The 16,154-nt window shown below is 39.4% G+C and overlaps 1 protein-coding gene across 4 annotated transcripts in view; it reads right to left on the bottom strand.

The window, feature by feature from the left end:
* The window catches only part of ATP10B (ATPase phospholipid transporting 10B (putative)), a 348,672-nt gene that overhangs the window by 97,622 nt on the left and 234,896 nt on the right, over positions 1–16,154 (bottom strand). The window lies entirely within an intron of this gene.

Below are 16,154 nucleotides of genomic sequence, written 5' to 3'. Positions count from 1 at the left end.
CCCACTGACTTTTCTTTTGGATCCAGCCTTTTATCTAAGGCATAGTCCTTGAGGAAAGTCTCACTAATAGGCAGGAAGCCCTGGGGAGCCAGCAGGGTGCTGGAAAAGAGAAACTCTTTCCAGGGAGGAGAGCTTGTGTGTCTGCAGTTCTTCAGGCCAGACTTCCCTATCTTGAATACAAACGTTGCCAGGCACCTATCATTAAGTTCTCACAGTAACCTTAAGAGGTTCGGAAGAAGTGCAAATGCAGATTCAGTAAAGCAATTGTCTAATGGTTTGTAAATAACAGAGCCAGCACTGCAATTCCTGTCATTGGAATCCCAAACCAGTCATCATTATCATCACCAATACATTTATTCCTCTTTCTCCTTTCATCATCATTATCATTATCACACAGCACTTACTGCATGGTTATAAAGTGTCAAGAACAACTAAAAAAGAACATTTTACACATGCTATTCCCTTTAATGAACACAGTATCTCCATCAGATAGATACTCTTACTATCCCTATTTTACAAATGATGAAACTAAGGCTTAGTGAGACTCAATAAACTTTCCCAATGACACAGAGCAAGCAAAGCAGAAGAGAGGCTTTAACCTCAGGACTTCTGGTGGCACACAGTCAGCTTTCTTAAACCACAGTGCTATTTTGATGCACAAAGGAAAGATTATCATTTGAAATTATCCTTTTGGCCCTATTTCCTTTACTATGCTCCTTTTCCACTTCTTATGACTAAAGTATCTGATACAATAAGTGTAGTCCACATATAGTTGAACCTTGAACAACATGAGTTTGGACTCTGTGGATCCACTTACATGGATTTTTTTCAAACATAAATACTACAGTATTACCCTACTGCGGTTGGCTGAATCTGCAGGTGCCAAAATGCAAATATAGAGGGCTGACTATGTTATAGCAAATTTTCCACTGTGTGGATGGTTGGCATTCCTAACCCCTGCGTTGTTCAAGGTTAACTGTATGTGGAATCTAAATGGAAAAAAAAAAATCTTACTGCCAGAGGCGGCAAGTGGAGGGTGGGTAAAATGGGTGAAGGGGATGAAAAGTTACAAACTTCCAGTTAAAAAATAAAAGTCAAGGAATATAATGTACAGCATGACAACTATATTTAATAATACTGTATGGCATGTTCAAAAAGTTGCTAAGAGAGTAGATCTTAAAAATTCTCATCACAAGAAAAAAAACTGTAAATATGTATAGTAACTGATACTAACTAAACTTATTGTGGTGATTATTTCACAAAATATACCAATATCAAATCATTATGTTGTACACCTCTAACAATATAATATTATATGTTGAATATATCACCATAAAAATATGAGCAAACCACAATGCCTAGAAATCATTATCACCATCACTACACCCTTAGCTTGGGTCAAATAAGGAAGAATCAAAAACTATACCACATAATAACATCATGCTAAACTGTGATTTAGCTCTATTAAATTTTAAAAATTTCTTTGTTTCCAAAAGATTTGTTTCTCTGTTTCATGAAAAGTTTTGCACTGGCTCACTCTCTTTTTTTTTTTTTTTTTTTTTAAGTATCTGGTTGGTTAGGAGATCAAGGCATTTCTAGATCAGGGTAACTCAACCTTGCTTCTCCTGACATTTGGGCTTGGATAATTCTTTGATGTTTAGCAGCGTCCCTGGTCTTTACCAACTTAATGTCAGTAGTACCCTCCTCTTCTCCCTCAAGTTGTGACAGCCAAAAATTTCCAAATGTCCATGTTGGGAAAAGAACCAAGAACAGCTCTAGAAGGAATTCCAAGTTAACATGAGATGAAGTTGCCCAGACTGAGGACATCCTCTATCCAATCTGTCCAGTAGGAAAGACCTGATTCGATTTTTTTCCTGCTTGCTTTCTCTTCAAATGGACATAACGTAGGTTTTATGACTGAGGGTTCCTAATGACTGGTAGTAAGAGAAAGCTGTGTATATCACTCTATGCTATAGAGGCTAATGCATAAGCATGGTGAGGTTGCCTTGCAATGTATGTACTACCTAAAGTTAAAAATAAAACGGGATTAATAATAAAAAAAATAATTCATTTTTAATACACAGTAAAAATATATAAACATTACTATAACTAATAAGCAATACAATGTGTTAACTCTTCCAAGTATATTTGTATTTTAGAGTAGAATACCTTTGAAGGGTAGAGGTTAAGACAACAAATTACCTAGATAGAGAACATTCTTTTGAGAATTATTATTTTATATTTTTTTAGCTCTGCAGAGGTTTTTGTGGCCACCTCCTCTGTGAAGCCCACCCAAATCTTCATAGACTGTTTCACCCTGGCCAACAAGAATTGCTCTTTTTTACATGTTTCCACATCAACTCTCATGCCTCCATTTCACACTGATGTTTCAAGATCCCTGCTTCCCCTAGTAGACTGTCAGCTTCCTCTAGGGCATCTCCAGTGATGTCTTATATTAACAGGCACACCATAAATATTTGGAGAGGTAAGCTCAGTACTGGAGAGATGAATATTATGAATATAAATACTGAAAGGTGATGGATGAGGAGGTAACGAAGAAAATCTCTCTGTAAAGACTGCCCTATGCAACTCGGCAGAGCCCCAGGTACAAATCTTCACTTTGATTCATAGAAATAACACGGCTTCTTGTGAGGAAATTCTTTGGATCAACTAATAAAAAAAGAAAAAAATAGTCAAAGCCCTAGATCCCAACCTGAGGCCAGACTTGGGGCCATCCATTCATCCATTGAGTCATTTGTTCATTCATTCCACGCATTTATTGAATACCTACAATATATAAGTCATGGAAGAAGTGAGAGAGACTCAGAGAAGGAAGAGGTTACTGACCTCTTCCTGTAATAACAAATAAGTTATTACAGCCATAAAACAACTCGAATTTCCCAGTTTATCCCAGTGTGTCAATGGCAGTATCTACAAAAGTGAAGGAAAGTGAGCCAAGTGTTAATGTGTAATGACTCTCCAGGGTTAAGGTACTCCTCACTGACCTATGGCCTAGATACAGTAGGCTGTATCCTCCTGGGGCCACCGGGAAGGCCAAGGTGAAGCAAACAGGTTGAGATATATTCTCATATCTAGAATGGGCCATTTCCCTTGAATGAGCCTCAACTTTCACTTTCCTAGGCTTATTTTTCACTATTCATCACAAATGAATTTCAAGTTGATCAATGAATATGATTACATGAATGTATGAATGATCTTTTGAAATTGTTTGTAGTGGAGAGTTTTTTCCAGTGACTCATTGTCTATTTTATTCTCCTTTCTTTAACAATCCTTTAAATTCCTTTTGGAAAACTACCTTTTCATCCTGGTTCATAATCTTTGTGGGGCTCTCAATCAAGATGTCCTTCCCATGAGACTCTTTTACTGTGGGACTTGAACTTGAGTAGAATGACTCAAGGAAGGAAATAGCTTCTACCAATATTCTCTTGCTGCCCTGATGTTTCCTTGTTTTGGAGCATGGGTCTTCAGATTTTCTTTGATTCTACGACTCATTGTGTATTTCACCCCTTCTAACTCACCTCCCAACATATTTTTGTAACAATTCTGTCTTGCTTAAGTGAGCCAGAATCATTTCTGTTCCTTGCAAAATAGAAGAATGCCAATCAACACAGTGGCCTACTCAGTCCAGTGAGCATACCAGGCCTTTAAAAAATAATGATGTTTATTTACTTGGTAAAAAATCAGTTCGCTAAATGGTGGCCCTTTCTTACTTGATTTAACTGGATCTTCTCAACTGTCCTGCAAAGTGTTCAGAAGAAGTTAGTCCCCTTTTATAGGAGAGAAAACTGAGTGTTCATTATGCTAAGTAACTTGCAAGGCCACACAACTCATGAATACCCAGGTTATCTGATTCTAAAGCTTGAGCCTGTTCTATGCTCAATGTAAGCATTTGATGCTGTCTTCCCATGGAGAAACCTTCTGAGCCTTTTAAATGCTTTCTTTCCAAGTTTTCCATGTTGACAATTTTCTTAAAACTCCATGGACAAATTCAAGGGTTATCCCTCTTAAGAACCCATCTGTCTACCACAGACCATAGCAATTTTTCCTTTCTTTAAACCTAGACAATTTGTCACATCCATACCATTCATTTGGAACCTGAAATGTTTTACACTTTTTAATTGCCAAATACCAATCTATTTCTATAAGCCAATTGGTAGGTGAAACACTGCAACGTGTCTGTAAATTGCCGTGTGCACCACAGTGCTGTCTATGGACAGACTGAAAATAACTCTCATACATACAGAATTTTCAAATTTCTGTAGGAATTCATGTGACCAATAAAGGTTGCCAAATTCAAAGTAGCTTTTTGTTTTATTTTCTTAACTAATTAATTTCAGGGAGGAGGGATTGGGGTATTAGGGTTATCAAAATTTTTTGATGGTCACCAAAGGACTTTATGTTAAAGAAAAACAGGGACTCATAGTCCTAAATCCCCAGAGGATAAGAAACAGTTTTAGTGCACTTTGAAACCCCTCTACGGTCATTAGGAATCACTGAAGGAAGATTCTGCTAGCAAGATGGCAGAGGCATCCAAATTACAACTACTTAGAGAACAACTATCACTGAGAATGGCCTGAAGACTAGCAGAAGAGATTTTTCAGAACTAAAGCTATAATGAAGGGACCATAGTGAGATGGGTAAGAAGTGCAGAGATGTGATAATCGTGAAGACCTACACCCCCAGGTAAGCAACCCACAAATTCGAAGATAAGCACAATTGTAGAAGTTCTCCCCAAAGAGCAAGGAGGCTGATCCTCTCATCAGGCTCCCCAGTCTGGGAGTCCTGTACCAGGAAGATAAGCTCCCAATGTCTGGATTTGAAGGCCAGTGGGGCATGTGTAATGGGAGAGCTGGAGCAAACAGAAGCTTCATCTTTAAAAGGTACACAAAAAAATCCCACATGCTCTGAGACCCAGAAGAGAAGCAGGTATTTGAAAGGAGCCTGAGTTGAATGCACTTACTGGTCTTGAGGGCATTCCAGAGAGGCAAGTGACTACTGGGACTCACTCTGGGGAAAAAGCGTCCTAAGTGCTCATTGATTGATGAGTGGATAAAGAAGATGTGGTACACACACACACACACACACACACACACACACACACACACACACACTGGAATACCACACAGGCCATAAAAAAGAAGGAATTCTTGCCATTTACAACAACATGGATGGATGGAAGGAAACTGAAGGCATTATGCTCAGTGAAATAAAGTCAGACAGAGAAAGACAAATACCACATGATTTCACTTACATGTAGAAATATAAAAAAACAAAACAAATGAACAAACCTAACAAAACAGACACAGAGTCATAGACTCAGAGAACAAATAGGTGGTGGTCAGAGAGGAGGTGGGTACGGGGAAGAGTAAAATAGGAGCGAAATTAGGAGGTATAAACTTCCAGTTACAAAATAAAGGAGCCACGGAATGAAATGTACGATATGGGGAATATGGCCAATAAAAATGTAGTATCTTTCTATGACGAGATGGCAACTAGATTTGTAATGATTATTTTGTAATGTATAGAAATATCAGGAGTCGTAGCTCAGTGGTTAATGAATCCGACTAGGAACTATGAGGTTGCAGGTTCGATCCCTGGCCTTGCTCAGTGGGTTAAGGATCCGGTGTTGCCGTGAGCTGTGGTGTAGGTTGCAGACGCGGCTCAGATCCCACATTGCTGTGGCTGTGGTGTAGGCTGGCAGCTACAGCTCTGATTGGACCCCTCGCCTGGGAATCTCCATATGCTGCAGGAGCGGCCCTAGAAATGGCAAAAAGACCAAAAAAAAAAAAAAAAAAAAAGAAAGAAAGAAAGAAAGAAAGACAGAAATGTCAAATCACTATGTGGTGCACCCGAATTAACATAGTGGTGTGGGTCAATTATACTTCAAAACCAACCAACCAACTCAAACAAACAAACTTATAGAAAAAGAGAGATTTGTGGTCACCAGAGGTTGGGGGGGGTAATGATGAGGGGGGTGGGATCGAGGGGGAATTGGATGAAGGTGATCAAAAGTAGACACTGCTAGTCATAAGAGAAATAAGTACTAGGGATGGAATGTACATGACAAATATCATTAACACTGCTGTATGTTGTATATGAAAATTGTTAAGGGAGTAAATTCTAAGAGTACTCATCATGAGGAAAAAAATATATTTTTTTCTTTTATTTTGTACTTCGAGGAGTTGATGGATGTTGACTAAACTCACTGTGTAATCAGTTCATGGATAAATGTCCATCAGATCATTATACTCCACACCTTCAACTGAAACAGTGCTATATGTCAATTATAGCTCAATAAAACTGGAAGAAAAAGAGAAGAAAAACCAAAGAACTAAATGTGTTCAACAGCAAAAAAGAAAGATTCTGGTAACTGAAGAAAGGGAAATCAGCTAAACTCTTTCCTCCAACACAGGATGCACTTATTCATGGAGCTTTTATTCTGAGCTGGGGTGTATGTGACAAAGAACTGAACCAGGGATTGCCAAGCTTCTGTGAAGCCCCCAGAGTCTGTTTTTTACACAACCCTCAAACCAGGTGACTAGAAGAGTCACCTCCATGCCAAGCCGGGATGAGGATGAAAAGCCGCAGCAATACCTCATTTGTGGACCCTGAAAGGATTCACAGGCCTGCAGGGATCCTGCAAGGTCTGGGGCTTATGAGCACAAGCCACACCAATCTGGGCAGCTACACGAGAGATGTATTGCAACCTTAGAAAAGTACTACCTGAAGTGATTTAAATTAATGGGAGTTCCCATTGTGGCTCAGCGGAAGCGAACCTGACTAGTACTCATGAGGATGTGGGTTCGACCCCTGGCCTCACTCAGTGGGTTAAGGATCTGGCATTGCTGTGAGCTGTGGTGTAGGTCACAGACGCAGCTTGGATTCAGCAATGCTGTGGCTGTGGGGCAGGCCCACAGCTGCAGCTCTGATTCTACCCGAAGTCTGGGAACTTCCCTGTGCAGCGAGTGCGGCCCTAACAAGAAAAAAAAAAAAAAAAAAAAAAGGAAAAAAAATTTTTTAGCATACCAGGCTGGGTAAATGGTAGGATTAAATGTTCTTCTCGGCCCAGGTGCTGAGCTAGGTGATTGAGGTTATCTCCCTGACATGCAAATTAACCTGCTGATTTCTGAGAACTCTCTCTCTGGAAACTATTGACAGTAACCAGCGCTTGATAACCTTCCTGCTTCTTGGTCAGAGTTCTTTTCAAGATCACCTGGAACAGAGTGACTGGCAGACACTTTCCTCTCTGACTCTGGCTGAGGAAACGTTGTGCAGGTGCAGTCTTTCAGGTCTCCCTGCCGGCCCGGTGCCTCTCACAAAGGCGCACAGAGTGGGCTGCAGGGCTGTGGGAGACAGACTCTAGTTAAGGATTCCTTACACTCTATGTCCCCCTTTTTTAGAAAGTGGACAAGTTCTCTGATTCTTACTCAGGGCTAAAACTAAATTTCACTTTGATCTCTTCCCATGACATCCTCCAACAAAAAAGCCGTGGGTTTGGCATGTGAAGCCAATACTAGAAAAAGAATGATTTCTTCTGTCACTCCTAAAAGGCACCAATTAATTGTAGAACTGTGTGTTAAAAATTGTCTGTTACATTCCCTCTTAGAGCCTGTATCTTTTGTGTTTACACCTGGACCCCCAGAGCATGTACAACACCTGGCAAGTGGAAGGCATTGGGTCAATATTTGGGGAATGAGTGCGTGAATGAAGGATTCTGGAAATACGGGCAGCTGTCACCAGATGGGCAAGGGGCCTTAAGGGAGTGTTGTTCAGACATATTTTTCCTGCACTCATTTTTCTTGCTGTGGATATCTGAGACACAAGAAAATGCCATGAGGCACAATGGCTTTTTTTTTTTTTAACCTCCTGTTTTGGGCAAAAGAGTTACAAAGAGAAGGTATTAATTCTAGTTTGAGGGTATGAATATTTAACTACATTAAATTATTCACAGAAGGTATGATCATGTGTCACTCCTTTGACAAAAACAACATGACAAATTCTAACACAGTGTTTAGCAATAGAAGGAACATATCAGGCGTTGGCTGAGTAAATGAATTTAGCGAATAAACTACAAGGGGGTGAGTGCAATGACTGAGAATGGCAAGAATGAAGTCTATGGGAGCACAAGGAAGGGAGGGATTCGCTCCAGGTACCGTGTAGAGAAAAGGCAGAAAGAAAGGGCTTTGGGGGAAAAGGGAATGCCACTACAGGCTATAGGAGAAAGGACCCCCTGCTTGGTCATGGCTAAGTTAGGCTTTTATCACCCTGATGTAGAACAAGTGTATGGATATTGACTGTGGGCTTTCCTGTTCCGTAGGCCCATTTAAACTATGCAGTTGAACTAAAGGGTACCAAGGACAGAATCCTTTCCCTCTGGCCAGGGTTAACTGGTCTAGGGGAGGGCACATGATACCAGCCAGGCTAGTCATCCCCTCTCCTGGGGATGTTTTTCAAGTCAGACAACAAGGAAGGTTCCAGTTCCTTTTTGGGGGTGGAGTATAAATATAGGTTTATTGGTGCCATTTAATCTTCCATGTGAAAGGAAGCAAAGCCAAACATAGATAAAAGAGATGTTTGAGAGAGCAAAGCCAAACATAGATAAAAGAGATGGGGATTGCATTGATGGATTGAAATTTCTGGTTCCACAAGACTCTAAGACCAGCTCACAGCTGTGAGCTGTGGTGTAGGTCATAGGTACGGCTCAGATCTGGCGTTGCTGTGGCTATTTTGTAGGCTGGTGGCTATAGCTCTGATTTGACCCCTAGCCTGTGAACCTCCATATGCCATTGGTGTGGCCCTAAAAAAACAAAAACAAAAAAACAAAAAAAAAAAAAGAAAAGAAAATAAGAAAATATTAAATGAAGCCACAAGGAGACAATACAATCAGCAAAATCTAGACTATGGGAAATTTATAGGGCAAACAACTTGGTTTATTCAGCAGCAAAGACTAAATATGCAAGGGAAACAAACAAACAAAAAAGCTAAGTAGGGAACCTATGGAGTACAAGAGATATACGAAAGTAACCTCAGTATTTGGCCTTATTTTGATCCTGATTCAAACAAACTGGAAATTTTGAATACTGACTTGAAAGCTGAGATCAAGGAATTATTGCCAATATTAGGCATGATGATAATAAAACATATATTAAAAATCCTCTCCTTGAGAAATAGAAATTGGAATACTTATAGGAGGAATGTTGGATATTGAAGATATGCTTCAAAATAATTTACAGAGAGAGGAGGGGTGAGCTAGATAAAACAAGATTGGTTATGAGTTGAGAGTTGTAATTAGGTGATGGGTACATAAAATTTTATCACATCACTCTCCCTACTTTTATATAGACTAGAAAATACCAATAAAAAGTTAAAATAAGAAAACTCTGCCTAAGTTTAAAACTATGCTCAGACCTTTAGTATCAGAATTATTGAACTATTGCTTCATTTATCAAGTGGGAATAATCAAAATTCATATCTCATAGGGTTTTTTTATGATAAGTTGAAAGAGATAATAGATAAAAGACACTTAGAAGAACTGCTTACAGCACACAGTATGTTCTCAACCAAGTTACCTATGATGTTATTGTTATACAGTTACACAGATCTTATTTGGAAAGGATCCTAGAAAATGGGATCTCTGTTCAATATTTAAGCAGTGGGCCACAGGTAGAAAGACTAAGGATCACTCTTAAAGAAAATTGGGAACAGCCCGTTATGGACAGGTCCCATTATAAAATCCACCAGGAAAGAGGATTTTTCTCTGGTTCTCAGGGTAGGCAAGATGAAGGACAGGCAGCAACATTTTACTTCATTCAGGATGCGTCATCCTTGAAGAGGGATGATGATAAACCCCTACCCTACCTCAGCTCCATTGGTGAAGTGATTTGTCTAAATATGTTAAAATCTGTATACACATTCCTGGTGGAGGTAGAAGATCCCAGCCTCTATGGCACTTGCTAATTGAGCAAATGGTTTAAAACCACTAATTATCAGTGAAATGCAAACTAGTTAAAAGGGAGAGTCAATTAAGAATCTTTAAGGTGGCCAATCAAACAGATAAGCACAATTATTATATTGATCAACAATGCCCTAGGCCAGTGCTTCCAAATGGCAATGTGCACAGGAATCACCTGCAGACCTCTTCTTAAACTTCAGAGTCTGGTGCCACTGGGGGCAGGGCCTGAACTTTTGCATTTCTGACAAGCTTTCAGGTAATGCTGAAGAGGCTAGTCCACGTTGGCTTGGTATAGCAAGTTCCTTGTCACTGGGAAAGGATCTGACACACATTTCAGGAGGATTTGGGTTTGGATAAAAGATAACTAGGATAATTGCTCTGAAATACTAATTGGACGAATTCATTTCTGATTCTTTGGCTTTGGTAACTGTTTCATTTACCAAAATATATGGCACATACTTTTCAGATGTTAAATTATTAGGGTCTATCCTGGAAACCCCTTTAAAGAAGAGATTTTATGCAAATCAAAAACTACAATGAGGTAGCACCTCACACCAGTCAGAATGGCTATCATGAATTAGTCTACAAATAACAAATGTTAAAGAGGGTGTGGAGAAAAAAGAACCCTCCTGCACTGTTGGTGGGGATGTAAACTGGCACGACCACTGTGGAAAAAAGTATGGAGGAAACTCAGAAAACTAAACATATAGAAGTACCATATGATCCAGCAATCCAACTCCTGGGCATATATTCAGACAAATCTATTTTCAAAAATATGCATGTACTCCTATGTTCATTGCAGCACTATTCACAATAGCCAAGACATGGAAGCAACCTAAATGTCCAATGACAGATGAGTGGATTAAGAACATGTGGTACATACATATAATGGAATACTTCTTGGTCATAAAAGAATGAAATAATGCCATTTGCAGCAACATGGATGGAACTAGAGTCCCATACTAAGTGAAGTAAGTCAGAAAGACAAATACCATGTGATACCACTTACATGTAGAATCTAAAATATGGCATAAATAAACCTATCTATAAAAGAGAAACAGATTCATAGACATGGAGAACAGACTTGTGGTTGCCAAAGGAAGAGGGGAGGGAGTAGGAAAGATGGGGTGTTTGGGGTTAGTAGATGCAAATTATTATTACATTTAGAATGGATAGGCAATGAGGTCTTGCTATACGCACAGGAAACTGTATCCAGTTTATTGGGATGGACTATGACGGAATAAAATATAAGAAAGGGAATGTATATATACCTATGACTGGGTCACTTTGCTATGGAAATTGGCGCAACATTGTAAATCAACTATATTCTAAAAAATTAAAAAATAAAAGAACAGCAGTTCCCATTGTGGCACAGTGGAAATGAACCTGACTAGTTTCCATAAGGATGTGGGTTTGATCCCTGGTCCTGCTTAGTGGGTTAAGGATCTGGCATTGCCTTGAGCTATGGTGTAGGTTGCAGATGCAGCTTGGATCCCATGTTTCTGTGGCCGTGATGTAGGCCAGCAGCTGTGGCTCTGATTCAACCCCAAGCCTGGGAACTTCCATATGCTGCAACTAGGTCTTAAGAAAAAAGAAAATAAAAAAAAATAAAAACATAAAAAAACCAAATATCACTTATATGTAAACTCTAATAAAAATGATACAAAAGAACTTATTTATAAAACAGGAGCAAAACACAGATTTCAAAACCCATCTTAGGGTTATCACAGCAGAAACCATGGGTGGGGAGAGGAATTGGGAGGGTGTCAATAACATAACATACTACTGCATAAAATAGATGATTACTAGGAACTTACTGTATAGTACAGGAAAATCTACTCAATAGTTTGTAATGACCTATATGCAAAAAAAGAATGGATATATGTATACCTGATTCACTTTGCTGTATACCTGAAATGAATACAACATTGCAAGTCAACTATACTCTGATAAAATTAAAACACAAGATGTAGGAGTGGGGAAAAAAAAAAAAGAAAAAAGGAATCAGGATCAACAGTCTGGAAACAGTGGTTATAAGATGTAGGTAAGATTTCTTATACTTTCATAATGTAATTTACTTTGTCACTCTTCATAGCAACTAATAATAAAAACATTAAAAGGAAAAAAGAAGAGATTTCAAGTATCAAAATATCCCTAAAGAGAAAATTGTAATTTAGCTAATGAAGTCCTTTCACCTACCCAGCGGATCTTAGTTTAATCCTAATTTTGAATTCCTTCCCTTTCTGCTATTTTCCCAGCAATCGGATATTGGAATAAATATTTCAAAAATAGGTCAATAATTTTGCGATTTCAAAGATGGCCCAGAACAATAAAAATTTCAAGTGGGAAATAAAAAAACCAAAACTCATAATCAAAAAAAACAAAAAAACAAAAAAACAATGCAAACCAGACATGGTCCAAATTGCTTTCTTGGAGAAAAGGATTTTGGAACTAACTCTTTGGCCACGTTGAGAATGACATGCCATGTCATGGGAGGGATATCCTTCTGAGAAACTCGTACATGTTTACAATTTCATCTGAACCTAGACAGGAAAGGGAAGAATGGACCGAATAAGCCATGAGGATGGTCAGCCTCTTGGTCACTTCTCATGGCAATCATGTGTGTTCCACACAACACAGATTAACACGTTCCTCGAATTTCCACAGGAAGGTTAAAAATTGTTATGCTAAAAAAGGATCCAAGGTTAAGTAAGGTTGGAAAGCTCAGTGTTAAAGTTTAATTGGCCTCCACCCTCCAAGTCTTCTGAGACCTTGACGTCTTTCATAGACATTGGAACTTCCAAGAGGTTTCCATAGGACATGGGGCTCCCAATCAGATTTGACCATGGACCTCATTTTTCAAGAACTATCATTTGAGATAAGGGTTTGGCAGACACCACCTTGAAAAATGCTGATCTATGGGAGCTGGGGCAAAGTTTGTCTTATCGACTCTGAATTAACAGAGCACCGTGTCAAAATGGGTGTGGGTGTACGGTGTGGGGTTCGGAGTTTCTAGAAATCTTTGCGGTAAAACCCCCCTTTTGGCAAAGTGAAAATCTCATAACCAACAATAGGCTAGTAAAAGCCACAATTACTTAAGATACTAAATTTCCAAACAAACCATATTTGCAAGTGTTCAAAATCTCTGAAACAAATGGTGAAATTTGCCCTTTCTGTGCCTCATGGTTTTCCTATATCACATGGAGTAGTGATGTTAATCTCAGAAAATGGCCTCGAGGATGAAAGACAATGTATACAAAATACTAGCAAATGGAACATGCCCATAGATGTTGGCTTTATTCTCATTATTATGATGAGTGATTTCTGGAAGAAGCACCTTCCCTTTATTATGCAGATTTTTTAAGAAGTGGTGGTAGGTTCATATGAAGACCATATGGGAGAACATTTAAAAGATATACATACCCAGACCCCTACTCAGTCCCTGCGAATCATAATTTGGTGATGAGAATGGGGAAGGATACATGTGTATTTGAACATTTTTCTTCTTGTAGTGGTTGCAATACATTTTAAACACCCGCAATGTATTTAAGGCAAATTTCTAAACTGTGTTCCTACCTCTCCGGCAGAAGACCTGGGTTAAGTTCCTTGGAATAAAGTGTTTCTGTGGTTAAATATTTAGAAATGTTACACACCTGCCCCCTCTCCTCCTTGGAGCTAATTAAAGTATCTGAGAAGTGCTGTAGTACAGCTATTTGAAAACTTGTTACCTATTACCTTCTGATCTTATTTGATGTTGTAACATGCATTTTTCTTGCAACACTCATCAACACATTTGAGAAATATTATAGTATAATCAGAAGATAATTCTATCCATATTCAGAAATCTTTTTGCACTGTAGACACAAGGAAGAAGCAAGGTAGCAAAGAGCAGCTAAAATTCCTTCTCCCTGAGGATCTGGCTAAGCCTGCTTTTATTCTTCCTGCCACTTGCTACTTATATACGGAAAGAAATAGGGAAAATGGTAAGTGTGTGCTTTCAAGAAAGCAACTCTGGTGAGAGTCAAAGGACCAGGAAGACCACTGCAAACATTAAGAACTGAGATGCTGAATAAACATGGCTTTGATTCCAACACTTCCTAGCTCAGTGACCCTGGACAAGTTACTTCAACTTTTCTGTGCCTCGTTTACCTTCTGTGTCTCATTTACCTTCATGTATATGGGCTTTTAAAAAAGTGCATTATTATTATTACTATTGTCACCATTTTTTTCTAGAAATGAAAAAGCACACTTAAGCAGTGCGGGGGAGAATAAAGAATTGAAATAGAATAGAGACTTTTGGAAAATTTCAAGATCAAATAAGCCTTGAATTTTCTTTCTTTCTTGCTTTGTTTTGTGAATCATTATACTAATATCCTATGAGAATTTAAGGTTAGAGTTTGAGAGACATTATTAAATTGGCTGGTTTATAGCACTGAAGTGTGAATGACCCTTTCATCTGGCTTTTCATTCTAGTCAATTCCCAAATTATTTGACTAATTAATATACAAGAAACAGCTTGGGAGCTGCTGCCAAACAGCAAAAAGAGAAGTGACTGGGTGAAACTCAACAACACCGAAATAAGCGCCCAGGAGAGAGTAAAAAAGCTTTGAACTGTGGTGAGGATGTTGGGATGGGCAAGCTGAAGGGGAGGTCTGTAAACACAAGTTTCACTGCTCTCAACTTCAAAAAACACCAAAAAAACGTAGTTGAAAAGAATAGAAAGTCTCAGAGTGCTTTGCATGTAGTATGAGTGATGTGGCAGTTTACACACACACATATGTGCACATACATGTGTACGTATGTGTGTAATGCATACTTCCCAGTGTGAGCTATGGTTAAAAGACTTTGAAAACCTTTGCTCTAGAGGGCCAGCCACAGGGCCCTGAGCCAAGAAACAGATTGTCATTGCGTGTCTAGATGGCTTGGTGAGCTTACCCAGCTTCTGCCCTGCCTTTTTGTAAACACCAGGATGATTGGATGAGTGTGCCAAGGACAAGCAAAGGAGAGAGAACTCAGACACTAAGACCCAGGGCAGTGACTGGTTCAACAGAGCCTGGACCCCAGTGGGAGGATTGAGCCACTGTCAGGACCGTATCAACACGATGATAGCAAAGTAGTTATGGTGGTTTTCATTCCTAGTCTAGGATCTGCAGCCAAGGCAGTGATAGGCCATTTATTGTGTATCCGTGATGCAGCAAACCCTTTATTTCCTTCTTTACTTTCCTCATCTCGTTTCAATCTCACAGCTCAACTTTGGAGAGATAATTCTTTTTTTTTTTTTTTAAATTTTATGGCTGCACCTATAGCGTACGGAAATTCCCAGCCCAGGGACTGAAACAGAGCTGTAGTATCTGTGGCAATGCTGGATTCTTTAACCATGGGGCTGAACCAGTCACTGCAGTCAGGTTCTTAACCCGCTGCGCCACAGCAGGAACTCTGGGGGAGCTGTTCTTATCATTCCCATTGTAAGAATGAGAGAACAGACTTCCAAGGCCTGAATCAATCACACACAAGTGACTCTATGAGAACTGTTCATCTGGCGCTTTGAGAGAGGCAAAGCAAGGCACGGTGAGTTACTGTCTCCTGAGACGTTTCAGTCTAGATAACTGAACGCTGGCTGCGGAGGACCTCTGAGGGGTCAAGCACTTGCCTTCTTTCTCCTAAATCCCTTGATTCATCTAATTTCTCCCCAGCCACAGGCTGGCAGGGTAGAGAGAAGTGATAGAATTTCATGCTTTTCCATGGGTAGAGAAAGGTAGTAGTTGGAATATCAACAGTTTCAAGGGGAATTTTCATTGAAAAGTAGATTATTGTACCCAGTTTCAATCAACACATATTGCCTATGAACACCATTGATACTTCCTGCTAACTACTGACTGGTCTCTTACTATGTGCTGAACTTCATGCTAAGTCATTTGTGCACATAACATTTTGTAACCAAGCAGGACCCTATTGGGCCTTTCCCCAAATCCTCTACTTTGGCTCCTGTCTGAAGAACCTAGATAAGAGTATCTGATGCACATTTCCTGAGTTGTTTTATAGACCCGAAAACTCCCACCAAATGGAAGACATTAACTCCTTAATGACCAAGAGCCCATAGCCCCCAGGGCTTCTGGTGACTAAGGATTGATAATATTAACCCCTGTGATACCACCCTGTCACCTCACCATCAGGCAATCAG

The sequence above is a fragment of the Sus scrofa genome, chromosome 16, assembly GCF_000003025.6.
Source record: "Sus scrofa isolate TJ Tabasco breed Duroc chromosome 16, Sscrofa11.1, whole genome shotgun sequence".
Classification (NCBI taxonomy): Eukaryota; Metazoa; Chordata; class Mammalia; order Artiodactyla; family Suidae; genus Sus; species Sus scrofa.
Note: the sequence above shows the minus strand (reverse complement) of the source record. Positions and strands in the feature narration are given on the sequence as shown.